General features: G+C 48.8%; 1 long non-coding RNA gene across 2 annotated transcripts in view; it reads left to right on the plus strand.

Moving 5' to 3' along the window:
* LOC135252215 (uncharacterized) overlaps nucleotides 1–8415 on the plus strand; it is a 34649-nt gene extending 26234 nt beyond the window's left edge. For both annotated transcript variants that reach the window (XR_010329361.1, XR_010329360.1), the window contains one exon: nucleotides 8239–8415. This is a non-coding gene — a long non-coding RNA (uncharacterized LOC135252215). The remainder of the gene's footprint in view (nucleotides 1–8238) is intronic.
* The last annotated feature ends 7533 nt before the right edge of the window (nucleotides 8416–15948 follow it).

Below are 15948 nucleotides of genomic sequence, written 5' to 3' on the forward strand. Positions count from 1 at the left end.
CTCAGCAAAAAAAGTACCTTCTGTTTAGTGAGGGGTTTGCAGTCAGGGTGTTAAAAGATGGTGTCAGCACACAGGGTTTTTTTCTCTTTTTCTTTTGAAAATAGATTCCTGTGTGAGCTAACACCTTTGATAACAATCAGAGGGAAATCTATCAGCCTTTTCGCTGTAGTTCCTTATAAACAAGACGAGCAACGGCAAACTTAACAATACCTGAGGAAGGAAAAGAACAGTCGGCACCAGAGGAACAGGCGCCACGGCAACACCACGCTTTCTCACGTCGGTTTTTTTTTTCCTGATGTGACTTCTCAGCGGCGTTTGGAAGTGCGAGCTTGCAGCACATCCTGGCGACGCTGTGCTGGGTAGGGCCCTTATCCCTCTGAGAACAGTTACAGCGAAAGCTATGAAAGTGGGTCTGATTGGATTTTGGACCGGGCCTGGAGGGGCAGTCCGTGGTTAGAGAGCCTACAGGTGTGTGTGTGGTTTTGTCTTGTTGATATTTTCCGTCTTTCCTAGTGAACTGAACACAATTAATTAAAATAAAGGAAAATGATACTGTAGAGGAAAATGAGTGTGCGCCATTTTAGCACGCATCAGTGCATGGGACACCACCTTTGGGGAACCGCCCACCTGCGGGAACCCCCCCCTCCCCCACACACGCACACACACACCTGTTTCGATCACCTGGTTCTGCGGCTTCCTTTTTTAGCGAAGTGAAACTTCTGCTTCCCTAAAACCGGCTGATCTCATCCGATCCAATTCTGTCACCTGATCCATCGACATCCCACAAACCTTCTCAGACGCGTGACAGTCAGCTATGGCACGCTGTGGTCCAGGGAACGCTGCAATGGCGGCATACGCCGTCTGTCAAGATGACGCGTGTTCATTTTCTTTCCACGCGGTGTGATTTGAGCTGGACCGTCATGCGGACCGGCCAGTGTACAGTTTGGAAGACACAGGTTTACTGTGTCTGGTTCAGCGCTCCATTGATGTGCACAGGAAAATTGGTCAGTGTTAAATTAACACTAATAGAGTGTATTTCACTCTGACAGAGTGAAATACAGATTTGAATCCTCTCAGACTGCTTGACTTGAGTATGTTACTGTGTACTGGTGAGCCTTTTAGGGGTAGAAAATTTGGGGGATTCCACAGGCCCTGGCCTTTAGCCGCATTTGTTGGCAGAAGCCGATCCAGCCAATGTAGGCATGCCACCGCTTTAAAGATTGTCACTACAGTAGTGCCTTAGTGGCAGAACTGTTTATCTGCTGTTCTACCGTCTCTCAGCAGCTGAACCGCGATCGCTCTATTTGTGCTGGCCGCTGGCGGCTGATGGCGGCCTGCCGGCTCTGCCGACGGTGGACCGCTGGCGAGCCGCTGCGTAACTGCCGCCGAAGCTAAGCTGTGTTAGCATCAGCTATCTTTCATGGGTGGAGCACTACAGTAGCTGCTGGCCTAACTCAGTCGACGAGGAGCATTTCGAACACTGACACAGAGAAGAAAACAGGAAATGGCGGCTAGGCGGGACCTGTCGCTCTCTGTCTCTGCATCTGTCTGCCCGTAAGGAAAGATTAGTCCTCTGGGTCCTCCGGAAAGATGTCAGAAAGGGAGGTGGAAAGTTCGACATCAAAGGCGCCTGGCAGGTGAACTTCCCCTCAGCTCACATCAAAGCGCAGTTTCCAGGCTCGTCCGAGACAGACAGGAAGTCGAAATGCGAGAAAGGAAGTGAGGCGCGTGGTTGCAGGGGCAGCTGTAGTGTCCTTGTTTACAAGGCGGTGGTGTTTTGCAGCAACAGAAATTCCCCTCATGTGGGTCTTTGAGTGACACGTTATCATTATTTGCCCTTGCACAGGGGGTCCCCAAATCCTGGTCCTTCAGCACCACGGGGCCTGTTGGGGTCCCCAACCCTGGTCCCAGAGAACCGCAGGGTCTGCTGGGGTCCCCCCACCCTGTGCCTGGATAATCAATACATAATTACCATAAATATTACACTAAAACAAGGAATCGTTTAGGTAATATTTAGATAAAGAGTGGGCCTGAAAACAGAGACCTTAACTTGCAGCCGAAGTGAATCGCGCCCCAGCGCTGCCTGACCTCCCAGCGACGGGGGGAAGGTTTCGTGAGGGGCGCAGGCTTCAGTGAAGGCCGGAGTTAATTAAACTCGGCAGATTGCGTGCCCAGACTGCGGGGCGGTGAGCGAGGGACGAGCGGTCCGTATATCAGCGGGAAACAAGTGTGCCAGAGGATGAATGGAGGCCCCAGAAAGAGAGTTTGGCCGTGACCCAGATTTGGGCCCCGCACCCGTCTGCGGCTGACCCATATCTGTCGTTCATTTCTACTTTTTTTTTCTTTTCTCTTTTCTTTTTTTTTTTAATCTGGAGGGAAAGATCTGCCCTTTAGGCGTGCAGTAGATTTCCAGGATCAATGGTGAGGTCAGGAAATGTCACTGCAGGTGATGGAGGGGGCGGGGGTGCCGGGGGGGGGGGGGGACTGATAAAAATGATTCCCTTTGCTTTTCATCCCACACAGTTTTCAATAGCTACTGTATTCTGGGGAGGGGGGGACAGGTTTAAAATCCCCTTGCCTGGTTTCCTGCATCTTAAAACACCACAGGGGTGTGGAGGAACTGGGGGGGGGGGGGGGGGACTACCCTCCATTTTACATCAGAGCAGTGGGGGGAAGTTTAAAAACCCGTTACGTCCCGGTTATACTGGGCGAACCCCTTCAAAATGCCTCACTGCCTTTCAGAATGTGGCACCACAGATTCGCTCACCCCCACCTCAGGGAACCTTCCGGAAGATTCTCACGAGTCTGCTCTTTATAAAAAGCCTCCACAGGTTCACCTCTCATCGCCCACAGAGGGCAGCCATTTTGTGGTTTAAAATATGTCTTTCATGTTTGGGGGGGGGGGGGGGGTGTTGTACGTGTTGTGTTGCCTGTTTTTAGCATTGAGCAGTTTTTTTTGGTTTCCTGTGTCTTTCCCTTCGTTGTCTTTAATTTATTTTTCACTTTGTTATTTTGTATAAATACCCTGTGTCCTCACCTTTTTATTACGTTTAAAGTGTTCCTTAAGTTACAGGATGAAGATGAACGCATACCTTTTTTCGAAACTGGTTTATAAACAGGAAGATAACATTTCCCTTTGATGTAAGATATAAACCCTTTTTTCAACAGGGGAGCTGGAAGTCTGACAAAGCTTGTCCGTTCTGTGATGGGTGTGCCTTTAAAGGCCAGTTCTGATTGGCAGCGCACTAAACAGATGCAGCACTGATTGGTTAAAATGAGAATGTCCATTTTTCTTGTCAGCGACATAGTTTCTAAAAGACCAATACCCAGCCCTCCTGTAGGGGGCAATATAAGAACCATTCAAGAAAAAAAAAACTTATTTAAAATCTTAAGCGAATAAAACAGGTTTTATATAGTATTTGCTGTCTTTTGGTTATTTATGTAGGCCCATAACATAACTCCAAATTTATGATTTTTTTTTCTGTAAGATCATTAGAGAGATCTGAAACAGTATTTCTGAATTTCATCTCGGATGCCAGAACAGTGTCGATCTCAGGACGGCGTTGCATTTCCACCAGGGTTGATGATTGACACCGCTTCCATCAAACCGCTGAGGTGACAGGGTACGTCAGGTCAGAGGTCAGAATCGCTTGGGCATGTGAGGGCTTCTCAGATAAAATTAATCAATCATATTGAGGCCAAGAAATGGAGTCGTTATCCGAAATCCATTCTTTAGAAAAAAACAAAAAAATTTGCGGTTAATAGAGTGATGTGGGACTCCCTCGGTGAAGAACCGAACCTGTGACCTTTAGGCTACGAGACCCATTATACGACACTGCGGAATTATGTATGCATGTGGGAGGGGCCTAAAGAAGAGTGGGTTAGTGGGTCAAGGGCTCGTCTCACTGATGCTGTTGAAACAGCATGTATGACACAGATAAGCGCAATGTTTCCACTCTTGGCTTCATCTTATCTTTCCTTTTTTTTTTAACTGGTGGACTTAAAATAACTGATGTGGAGAGTTCTCGAATATGTTCCTGTTCAGTTCTGATTAAAATAAACAGATGTATTGGTGGAGATAAATAACCTCACTTCTAGTAACCTTTTAAAATTTGTGTTAATACTTAAACTTTAAATATCAGGTTAAATCTATTTGTACAAACCTACTGTATATCCCGGCCAATCCACAGGTCCTATTTCTGGTCATGTGACTCCTCCAGAGCTCTTTAAAAACGTCCTTTTTTCATATTTAATGAGTCTCCATGTTTAGTCATTTAAGTGCACATTCTCAGCGCGTTAATTGTTGTTGCTCTTGTCTTGAATGTAGCGTGTGTCTCTTGGTGGTCTAATACACCTACAGCTGGTGAACAGACTGTTGCATTATGGGAGCACACAGTCATCATCACTCCTAATGTGCAAAGCATCAAACCAAAAGTACTTGGTGTACCGGGATTCACGGAGAAGAACAGAAGGGTACCGCCCGCCAGCGTGTTCCCCCGGCTCTCCTTGAACCCGGCAATGAGGGAGGGAGTCTGAATAATTTCCCAGCATGCATTTCGGCATCCGTTCCGCTTGCCCACCTGGGCTACTGGAGCCAGGTGAGAGAGCCTTCAGGGGGAGGGCCTGTGGAGTGCTGACTCAGCGTTTCCCCCCAGGTCAGAACAGCAATCGTGTGTCTCTGGCCACTGAATGCACCCAAAGTCCAATTTCACTTTGGACAAAAGGCCGCTGTATGTGTGGGACCTTTATAAAGACCCGGGGCGCTTCTCGAGCCATCGGCGCTGAAGTTACTCGGGCCCTGCTATGGAATGAGACTGATCGCTGGAGAGGCCCAGCGGGTCATTGAGCCTTCAGCACTGGGACAGTAGCGTGTCTGTGTGCACTACTGGCATCCACCCTGCAGAACAAGGTCAAGCAGGTGGTCCCAGGTGAGCAAGGTGGTCCCAGGTGGGCAAGGTGGTCCCAGGTGGGCAAGGTGGTCCCAGGTGGGCAAGGTGGTCCCAGGTGAGCAAGGTCGTCCAAGGTGAGCAAGGTGGTCCCAGGTGAGCAAGGTCGTCCCAGGTGGGCAAGGTCATCCCAGGTGGGCAAGGTCGTCCCAAATGAGCAAGGTGGTCCCAGGTGGGCAATGTCGTCTCAGGTGGGCAAGGTCATCCCAGTGAGCAAGGTCGTCCCCAGTGAGCAAGGTGGTCCCAGGTGAGCAAGGTGGTCCCAGGTGAGCAAGGTCATCCCCAGGTTGCGTGCTCCGGCAGGATCTAAACCTCCCGCCTTATCCCGCCGCGGTGCTCGGGTTAATTAGGGATTTTGGGTAGCGGTGTTGACGGGACAGCGGGGCGAGGGACCGGAGCTCAGGCAGGTCACATCCCGTCAGACTGAGTGGATTTAAAACGAGCGTCAGATTACGGCGGTCAAAGTCCAGACGGTGTTTTTGCGAAACCGTGCGTACGTTAGCCGGGATGTTTCTTATTTCAGCCCAAAAACGGTTCGTCGTGTATTTCGCTATGTCACAACTCGCGACTGGGGTGTAACGAGCTCCATGACGCTTTTGTGTCATGACATAGTGATATATATATATATATATCACTATCACTATCACTATCGCTATCATGCTCAGTCCTGTTAGGGCAGGGAGAGATGGTGTCGGACAGCTTAGCATTCTTCGAGTGTGATGTTGTCACACAGATGTATCTCAGAGTTAAAGCCTCAATGAACTGTATGTGAAGCTGGCCACAGCCAGCCACCTCCCCCCAGCCCCAACCCCCCCCCCGCCCCCCCGGAATCGTCCAGCCGAATTGGAGCCTGGTTGGTGGCCTGACCGACTCTAAATTACATTCGCTACGGAGGGTGACCACCAGCCGCGAGCCAGCAGTTTGTCACAGGGGCAGTCAGACTTCCCTTCTGTTTTTTAAAAACACTCCAGCGCCGCCGCCGCCACAGGAGCACGAGGAGGATTTAACGTGGGCGGACAGAGAGACGGGTTACACCGTCGCCATCGCCGTCGGGATTACAGCAACGAGATTACAGCGCCTTTCTATTTTTATCTGAAAAACAAACACGACGAACGAGGCACACTGGAGGGGGGAGGAAGGACACTCGCAGGGGGGCGGGGGGGGGATGGGGGGGTGGGGGGGTGTCTTTAAGGATTCAGCATCACTGAAACAAAACAGGACACGGTGGCCCTGAGGGAATGTCCCATTACATCACGGGTCAAAGGTCACCGCAGGCTCAGCCGCTGTGAGGCAATATTCAGCATAATGCGAAGATATTAAAGAGCGGACCCGTGACTGCAGCTGAGCCCGAGGACCTCAGATAATATTTTTTCATATTTTGAGAGTATTTTCAGTAATACGTAACGCTCAGGCGTGTGACAGAGTGTGTATGTACTGAAGCAGCTCACGGGTGTGACGGCTGTGCTCCTGGGAATCAAACCTGCAACCTCTAAGAACAAATCCCTAACCCTGGATAGTAACGCTCAGTGCTCTTGGATGGTACAAATGATTGCAACAGTGTTATTAGTGTATCTGCAAACTGCAGTCATAACACTGGAGGTATGGGCTGTTCTGAAAACATGTAATCCATGCAGAACGTGGGGCAAGCAACTGATGTTACACAGGAAATGCGTACATGTAAGCATACGTGTCACACAGATGTATTTGGAAACGAGCACGGCCCGTCCCTGAATATGGCGACACTCAGCGTTACATCATGACGAGAGCACAGCTCAGGAAACCGCACAGTTCCTCTACCAGTCGCCCGTGCATCGACTGCTGTTCTGATGAGTAATTTTTGTATCATAATAAATTCTCTAAAATAATATTCCCCTCCATGACCTGAGGGCCGTGGAGACGTGCAGTATGTCTTGTCCTCGGAATCAGTAATTCTGGAAAAAAATAAAAGTACAAAAACATGATTTAATGGTAAACAGCTGGCAATACAATCAATCTGCCCTGACAGGAAGTAAACATGCAAGAGGTCACACGCGCAGGGGTCAAATGTAATTGGATGTGTTCGCCGAAGATGGTGGAGGAAATGACAAAGATACCCATGTTATAATGGCAAGTTAATGGAGAATGGTGTCTCTGCAATTTATTGTCAGCACTGCAGATGAATGTAGAATAATTATTTGGTATCGTCTACTGCATATTGCCTTTCAGATTCTATTTTTTAATGTTGTCACTGTTGTTTATTTTTCATTATTGTTGATGCTGTTTTTGTCCTTTGTTTAGTGTGGGGGAAATAAGGTTTAAAAAAAAGTTGAGAAGGAAAAAAAAAATTGTGACAGGCTGTGGATGTAATTCCCAGCTGGGGAGTCTCTGTTTTATCTTTGATCAAGATACTTAACCTCAGTCGCATCAGTGTAATACTCAGCTGTATAAACGGATTGTGTGTAATCTGAGCAAATTGCTCTGGATAAGAGCGTTAACTGCACGTCACTAAACTTTATAGGCATTTCACAGTTCTCGTGTGGAAATTAAAATGTAGGACGGGGTTGACTCCTGACCCTGAACCCCCCAAACTTCCAACAGTGGACCGCAGGTCAGGTAGATCAACCAAACTCATACTCCCCCCCCCCCCCCCCAAAACAGCCGCAGGTCATGGTTGCTCCTTTTCAGATCAGCACCACCACTGTTTCATAAAACTGTTGTGAGGGTCATATGACATCCTTGAAGGTGACAATTATAAAGTTAAATTATGATGCACATGGAATGGGTGGTGGAAAAGAGAAAATATATCATAAATATATTTTCCAACAATATAAAAGGGCTTGGGAGGTCAAATATTAAATAAAAATGTGTAATTAGACACCAAGACAAATTATGAGTGCCAACTAGCTTTTTTTAATGTATCACCTTTCACTCAGCAGTAACAGCCCCTACCCTGGGGCCCATGGTCCCACAGTGTCAAGGTGAGAGAGGAGAGCACGGAATGCTGGGATACCTTTCTGCTGACTGTGTTGAGTACCTTTCACCTGTCAGAGAACGCGTTCAAAAAAATGCATGCTTTCAGAATAGTTTTGTGTTCATTTTATGTAAATAAATAAAAAGGCTTAACTTGCAGGAAGTTTTTTTTTTTTAAGTCTACTTTTCGGAATCGCTCTTCTGCTGCAATTCGCGCTGCCTGTCTGTCCCGAAGGTGCTACCGTACATTTTAAAAGGAAACGTTCCAAAGCCGGGGAAGGCTTTACGTGGGGAACCTGTGTGGTTTTAATACAAACTTTCTTCCCCCTCTGTCCGTATTCAGGACCCGCGCTGGGCTTTTGCTGAGAGAGAGAGAGAGACCGAGAGTCTTCATTTCCTGCTCCGCTACCCATTTCAATGGAGCCGGAAAGTGCCGGTAAACCGAGGAGAAGTAAAACGCTTTTGTGAATGCTGGCGGGAATTGGAAAGCGGAGAGTCGTAAATAAATGGCAGATGGAGAGATTAGGCTGCTCTGTTTTTTTCTTTTTCTTTTTCTCCTTTCCTGCACTGTGTTCGCGGCACCTAAGCGGCGCGTTTTATCCACGGGGAAGCATTACAGGCGTAAGCTCCCGGGGGAACAGTGGGGCGCTTTGGCACGCGAAGCATTTTCTCTGTTTTTAAAGCGGTAGTGACAGACTGACAAAGCGGAGCGCGGCAAATCGGCGGCTCGCGCCGGTCGCCGTGACTCCGTTTAGAGACGCCCTCGGGCTCACAGGCTCAGTGCGATGCGCTCCACGGACGCGCGGCTTCGGCGAGTGTTTCATTTTTTAATTCACAGGACTCGGGCTCTTTTTCATTCCCGTGACCGCTGTACTTGTGTCCGCGCATTGGTCCGAAGCCAAAAAGGGCACTATGTACTTTTCAGCGTTTGGTTTTTTCCAGAGACCAAGCAACGGTGGAAAAAAACTCCCCCAGCATCGTTTCTGGGCACCTGAAATGCATTCTGGGAAAATAATACTGCCTCTGTTCAATTCATCAGCTCATTGTTTGAAATAGAAATGAAATCAGTTGCTGGACTTAATTAATGAATCAATAATTTGTTGTAGATGGTGTTTTAACCTGTAGCTTCTCAGCACAGTACAGCGGCCTGTATGTGTAGGTTCGCAGAATGACTCTAGTTTAGGCATTACAATTCAGGAAGCATTACCAAGACCCACTCAAATAGTCAATCATTTGTTTTCCTGCAGGGCTATACATATATGTACATACACATGTCCTGGGTTATGTATATACACATGTGTACATACTCATGTCCTGGGTTCCATATCACAAAAATAAATAAAAAAATAACACATTTATAACTTAATCCTTCCTTGTCATGCGAATGTGGAAATGTAGCCTAAAGGTACAGTTCTGGAGAAACACTGGCTCTGCTTTTACATGTCCGATCTCTCAGAAGACGGAAAATTAATCACTACCATCTGCACAAGATATGCCATCTATACATGATATAACCATGTTTTCTATAACCGTTTTCAGGAACAGTTGTAATTGACTTAGGTCTGCTCATGTCATGTTTTCCATTTTGTGTGCTGTTTTTGGGATATTTTTTAATGCTTACACACACGCACACACACATACACGCACACGCTTACAATATTGTACTATACGTTTGAGTGACTGCTTCAGTTAAGGATTTCAGTAGCTTAGGGCAAGCTGTCTTTCCCCCATTTTGACTCGCACACAGACAGAATCCGTGGGAACAACAGTCTCATTGACTCGCATGCTAAATATACACCAGCGCTAATCCCCGCTCTGCCTGCGCGCACACGGGCATCGAGGCTCCTCTGGAACGCAGCGCTTTTAGGAACGGACATCTCTGCAGTCCCGCTCCGTCCATTTCGGGTGTTCCTGAGACCTCATGTCCCGTTCCCCTTCCCTAATACGCTCTAGCGTGAATCTCCCTGCAGTTTGAGCACAGGCGCCAGATTAAATAAAGGCTTTTCTTTGGTACACGCTGGTAGGAGGGAGGTCCTGATGGAGCTAGAGCTGGGCTGTATAACTGTGACCCTGCATTCCTCACTGTCCTTAGCCTGGCTGGGTTGGCAGGGCTGGGCTGTATAACTGTGACCCTGCAGTCTGTGCTCAGCCTGGCTGGGTTGGCAGGGCTGGGCTGTATAACTGTGACCCTGCAGTCTGTGCTCAGCCTGGCTGGGTTGGCAGGGCTGGGCTGTATAACTGTGACCCTGCAGTCTGTCCTCCGCTGGGCTGGATTGGCAGGGCTGGGCTGTGTGACTGTGACCCTGCAGTCTGTGCTCAGCCTGGCTGGGTTGGCAGGGCTGGGCTGTATAACTGTGACCCTGCAGTCTGTGCTTACCCTGGCTGGGTTGGCAGAGCTGGGCTGTATAACTGTGACCCTGCAGTCTGTGCTCAGCTGGGCTGGATTGGCAGGGCTGGGCTGTATAATTTTGACCCTGCAGTCTGTGCTCAGCCTGGCTGGGTTGGCAGTGCTGGGCTGTATGACTGTGACCCTGCAGTCTGTGCTCAGCCTGGCTGGGTTGGCAGGGCTGGGCTGTATAACTTTGACCCTGCAGTCTGTGCTCAGCTGGGCTGGATTGGCAGGGCTGGGCTGTATAATTTTGACCCTGCAGTCTGTGCTCAGCCTGGCTGGGTTGGCAGTGCTGGGCTGTATGACTGTGACCCTGCAGTCTGTGCTCAGCCTGGCTGGGTTGGCAGGGCTGGGCTGTATAATTTGACCCTGCAGTCTGTGCTCAGCTGGGCTGGGTTGGCAGGGCTGGGCTGTATAACTGTGACCCTGCAGTCTGTGCTCAGCTGGGCTGGATTGGCAGGGCTGGGCTGTATAATTTTGACCCTGCAGTCTGTCCTCAGCTGGGCTGGGTTGGCAGGGCTGGGCTGTATAACTGTGACCCTGCAGTCTGTGCTCAGCTGGGCTGGATTGGCAGGGCTGGGCTGTATAATTTTGACCCTGCAGTCTGTCCTCAGCTGGGCTGGATTGGCAGGGCTGGGCTGTATAACTTTGACCCTGCAGTCTGTGCTCAGCCTGGCTGGGTTGGCAGGGCTGGGCTGTATAACTTTGACCCTGCAGTCTGTGCTCAGCTGGGCTGGATTGGCAGGGCTGGGCTGTATAACTGTGACCCTGCAGTCTGTGCTTAGCCTGGCTGGGTTGGCAGGGCTGGGCTGTATAATTTTGACCCTGCAGTCTGTCCTCAGCTGGGCTGGATTGGCAGGGCTGGGCTGTATAACTTTGACCCTGCAGTCTGTGCTCAGCCTGGCTGGGTTGGCAGGGCTGGGCTGTATAACTTTGACCCTGCAGTCTGTGCTCAGCTGGGCTGGGTTGGCAGGGCTGGGCTGTATAACTGTGACCCTGCAGTCTGTCCTCAGCTGGGCTGGATTGGCAGGGCTGGGCTGTATAACTGTGACCCTGCAGTCTGTGCTCAGCCTGGCTGGGTTGGCAGGGCTGGGCTGTATAACTGTGACCCTGCAGTCTGTGCTCAGCCGGGCTGGATTGGCAGGGCTGGGCTGTATAACTGTGACCCTGCAGTCTGTGCTCAGCCTGGCTGGGTTGGCAGGCCTGGGCTGTATGACTGTGACCCTGCAGTCTGTGCTCAGCCGGGCTGGGTTGGCAGGGCTGGGCTGTATAACTGTGACCCTGCAGTCTGTGCTCACCCTGGCTGGGTTGGCAGGGCTGGGCTGTGTAACTGTGACGCTGCAGTCTGTACTTAGTCTGGCTGGGTTGGCAGGGCTGGGCTGTATAACTGTGACCCTGCAGTCTGTGCTCAGCCTGGCTGGGTTGGCAGGGCTGGGCTGTATAACTGTGACCCTGCAGTCTGTCCTCAGCCAGGCTGGGCTGTGTAACTGTGACCCTGCAGTCTGTCCTCAGCCGGGCTGGGTTGGCAGGGCTGGGCTGTATAACTGTGACCCTGCAGTCTGTGCTCAGCCTGGCTGGGTTGGCAGGGCTGGGCTGTATAACTGTGACCCTGCAGTCTGTGCTCAGCCTGGCTGGGTTGGCAGGGCTTGGCTGTAAATGACGGCATTAGAGTGGATAGCACTGATTGATTGAGCTCCTGCCACAGTGCATTAGGACCCCTGGTGAATAGCAAACAGGTAAAGAGCCTTCAGAGGGAATTGAGTCTTATTAGTCGGTAACTGAGTGACTCTGTGCGTCTGATTGGCTCGGTTTCCCAATTTCGGTCTCTGTTACGTTATCCCGCTGGTCTTAAACAGCGTGAGTGTGTGTGTGTGTGTTTGTGAGTGTGTGTGAGTGAGTGTGTGAGTGAGCGTGTGTGTGTGTTTGCGCGTGTGTGTGTGAGTGTGTGTGTGTACGTGTACATGTGGGCGTGTGTCCGTATGTGAGTGAGTGTGTGAGCGTGCATGTGTATGTGTCAGCGTGTGTGAGTGTGAGTGTGAGTGTGAGAGTGGGTGCTTGTGTCTGTGCGAGTGTGAGAGTGTGTGTGAGTGCGTGTGTGTGCATGTCTCTCTCTCAGGTTTTGATGAGAGGCTGTGTGGGGGGTGGGAGGGGGGCAGGGGGTTTTGGGGGAGGCCTACCGAGCCTATTTGAGGGGTCTCAAACTCCGGCCCTGGGGAGCTGCAGCGTCTTCCAGCTTTTTATTCCGGTTCCTCTCAGTCAGCAGCCAATCTCCTCCTCTGGGAACACGGTGAGTGAACTTTCTCTCCCAGAGTTACTTAATTTAAACATCAGCACTGGAGCGCTGGAACACTAAGTACCAGAACACTGGAAGGCAGAAGATGCGGCTGCTGGCCAGGACATGAGGTTGAGATCTCTGGTATATTTATATGTCGAAAAGGTGGTATTTATGGATGTAGTTCTCTCAGAGGAAGCAGATATTCACCATTTTACAGCACAGGGTGTGATGTGTTCACCACTGATTTTTCATTGGAGGACATTTGAGTCGCTGTTTTTTCATTGGAGGAAATTTGAGGTTTATTTCCAAAATCGGTGATCCATAATGTATTTTCCATTCTCACTGTTTACATGTACCCTTCTTACCATTCATAATCAGTGAAGACCGATGTGCTGCTTAGCGATAACATCGCTGCCACATCTGCTTGTTAATACGCAAAGCCTAATTGCGTTTGCTTCAAATCTCTCAAATAAAACTGTACATTTCTGTGGAATTAAAAACAACCTGTACAAACCAGGCACTCGTACTTCACGTACTATTTAATTAATTATTGAAGGAGCCACAATGAATATATGGTAGATAGCGTTAGCCACACAGTGAGATGTTCTGTGTTAAGTTAACTCGAGCAGTTTATTTAGCTCTGCACATATTCTTCTGCTCCTGTTGTCTCATCTGGGCAGTCCGCATTTGTGTTTGATTATTTTTTTTCTTGACTGGGAGAAGTTATTGACAGGGAACCCAAGATACCTTTCGCATTCTCAAATGTGTGTGTGTGTGTGTGCTTCTGAGGAAGGATCCGGTCCTCGGATTTGTGCAGGACTTTCTCATTCACCATTGATATGTGTCTGTGAGAGAGAGCTGTACCCCCAATGGAGGGGGCGGGGGGGGCGGGGGTATCTTTAATGTCAGCTTGCGCTACAGGAGGAAGAGGTACCAGGTGCTGTAGTTTAGGAGAGGCTTACAGCATTCCATGAAAGCTTCTCATGTTCTCAGGTGTTTTCGTTACTTTGTCTCCATTCATCAGTCCGTTACCCAACCCACTTACTCCCGGTCAGGGTCACGAGAGGGCTGGAGCCTATCCCAGCATGCATTGGGCTAGAGGCAGGAATGCACCCTGGACAGGTCACCAATCCATCACAGGATATGAACACCGTTCACACACACACACACACACACACACACACTCATACCTACATGCAATTCAGACTCTCCAATTAGTTGCGTGTCTTTGGACTGTGGGAGGAACCCGGAGTACCTGGAGGAAACCTACACAGACACAGGGAGAACATGCAAACTCAGACACACAGAAAGGTCCCCGCCTGAATTCGAACCTGGGACCTTCTTTTGAGGCGACAGTGCTGTCCACCGCACCACTGTCCCGCCCTACTTAGTCTCAAGGATGAATTGGCATCATTAATTTTAAAACTATTATTAGTCTTATTATTATTCTTCTTAATATTGTTATTATTGTGCTGTGACTCAGTGTTTGTGACACTCAGAAGGCTCTTCATGTTCTGTTCAGGCTCATATTTCACTGAAGATTCAATTTGCAGAATATCCTGAGAATGAGATTAAAAGATCAGAGAAAAGTGAAATTTGAGTTGGATAAGAACAAGTGCACTGATGGCTCTCAGTTTAATCTGAGAACCAAATCAAATTACATTTTTTAGTTCAAAGAGACCCCTATTCTTTTATATAGTTTTTCAGTCCAGTGAATTGGTGTAGCTGTAGTGATATTTATAGCCGATATCCTCTATTTATTTATTTATTTAGCTGCACCACTCTCAAAATATATTATCACGTTTTTTATGCTTATACTTACTGGAGTCAAAAACTTCTTACCCTAGGTGTAACTTGAGTATTAATATTGGGGGGGGGGGGGGGGTTGAAATGCACAGACTCCAAGAACTGCAACCCTGTATGGGGGTCCAGGGTCATGCCCATCTGGAGGAAATGATCATTTCTAGTGAATTATTCGGGCATTCGGGTGATTATTTGGTTTGTTGTATAATATTTTTGGGGGGGAGGGGCAGTGGGGTTGTAATCCCCTCAAAGTCCCCCCAAATGACACCCTTGCTTCTTATGGTTTAAATTCAAAGTCAGGGGCTATGCATGTTGGTAAAAATGCTGCAGCACTAGAAAGCAGTGAGAACAGGATAAGCTGTAGAGGTGGATGACTGACTGCTTATTTACCCCGATGAACAATGCGCATTTGGCACAAGCTAATTGAGCGAGCGAAAACACCAGCGCGCTTGATTCGGTCTGTGATTAAATCCCATCTGTTTCCCGTAATTATGTATGTAGGTCAGCGATGTCTCCTGTCGCGAAGACGCGTAGTGCATGCTTCTTTTGTTCGTAAACAGACCGCCTTGTTCGATTAGAGACGCTTCGCTGTGCGGCGTAGCCCGTCACTGAACTTCCGTCTGAAAGTTCGGCGGAGCTGCGCTGTAGCCTACATGATGTCACCTCTTTGTCATTTCGTCGCACGAGGGGATTTTCTGCGGTGGCGCTGAAACGAACCTTTATGCGGGTCTCTAATTGGGGTGACATACCGCCAGTCTTTTCCGTGGCTTCATTACCCCCAGAGAGATGAACGCGGGAACTAATTAATCCTTCAGTCTCATTTCCATTTCGTCCCCTTGTTTTGAATTAATTTGCATAAATATGTCTCTCGTTACTCGCGCTAGTGAACGAATAGAACGTGCCGTTGCGGAATTGGAAAAAAAACCGGACGAACTCGGAATCGTTTAAACTCTTAGTTGTCCTGAACGTGATGACTCGTTGCTTCTTCCAGTTCCTGCGCTCCGAAAAGCATTTAAAAACTACATGTGTAAAACTGTGATGGGACGGAAAGGAGAGGAGGATGCTGGGATAAACCGTCTGTAAGGATATCCCAGGCGTCAGTGCTGCAGGGAAAGAAGCTTTTATAAAGCGCTTGCGCCCGATATGCGATTAATGTGGTTATACTGGGACACTAAGCTAAGCTCACCCTGGCTCAGTCCATTTACAAGCCTCAGAGCAGCATCTGAGCCGTCCTCAGAAGGTTGTCGCGCGTCTCCCCCAGCCCCCCAAAAAAAAAAAAAGTTACCTGAAGTGACCAATCAGTATCGAGCGTTCAAATAAATGCTTTAAAAAGTAACACGATGTCCGTCTATAAGCCGGTCCTGGACATATCTATGTTCTTCAGCATTGCTAAAGATCATCAGCTCGCAGAACTCTGTAGCGGTAATAATACTATTTCAGTTGTCTACGATCATGAAAATGCACTTTTGTACGTCGCTTTGGATAAAAGCGTCTGCCAAATGAATGTAATGTAATGTAATGTACTAGACTGCAATGCATACCAACTCTGAAGCCTTTGAAGTTTTCTCTTCTGGGGTTATTTGGAC

The sequence above is a fragment of the Anguilla rostrata genome, chromosome 4 (assembly GCF_018555375.3).
Source record: "Anguilla rostrata isolate EN2019 chromosome 4, ASM1855537v3, whole genome shotgun sequence".
NCBI lineage: Eukaryota > Metazoa > Chordata > Actinopteri > Anguilliformes > Anguillidae > Anguilla > Anguilla rostrata.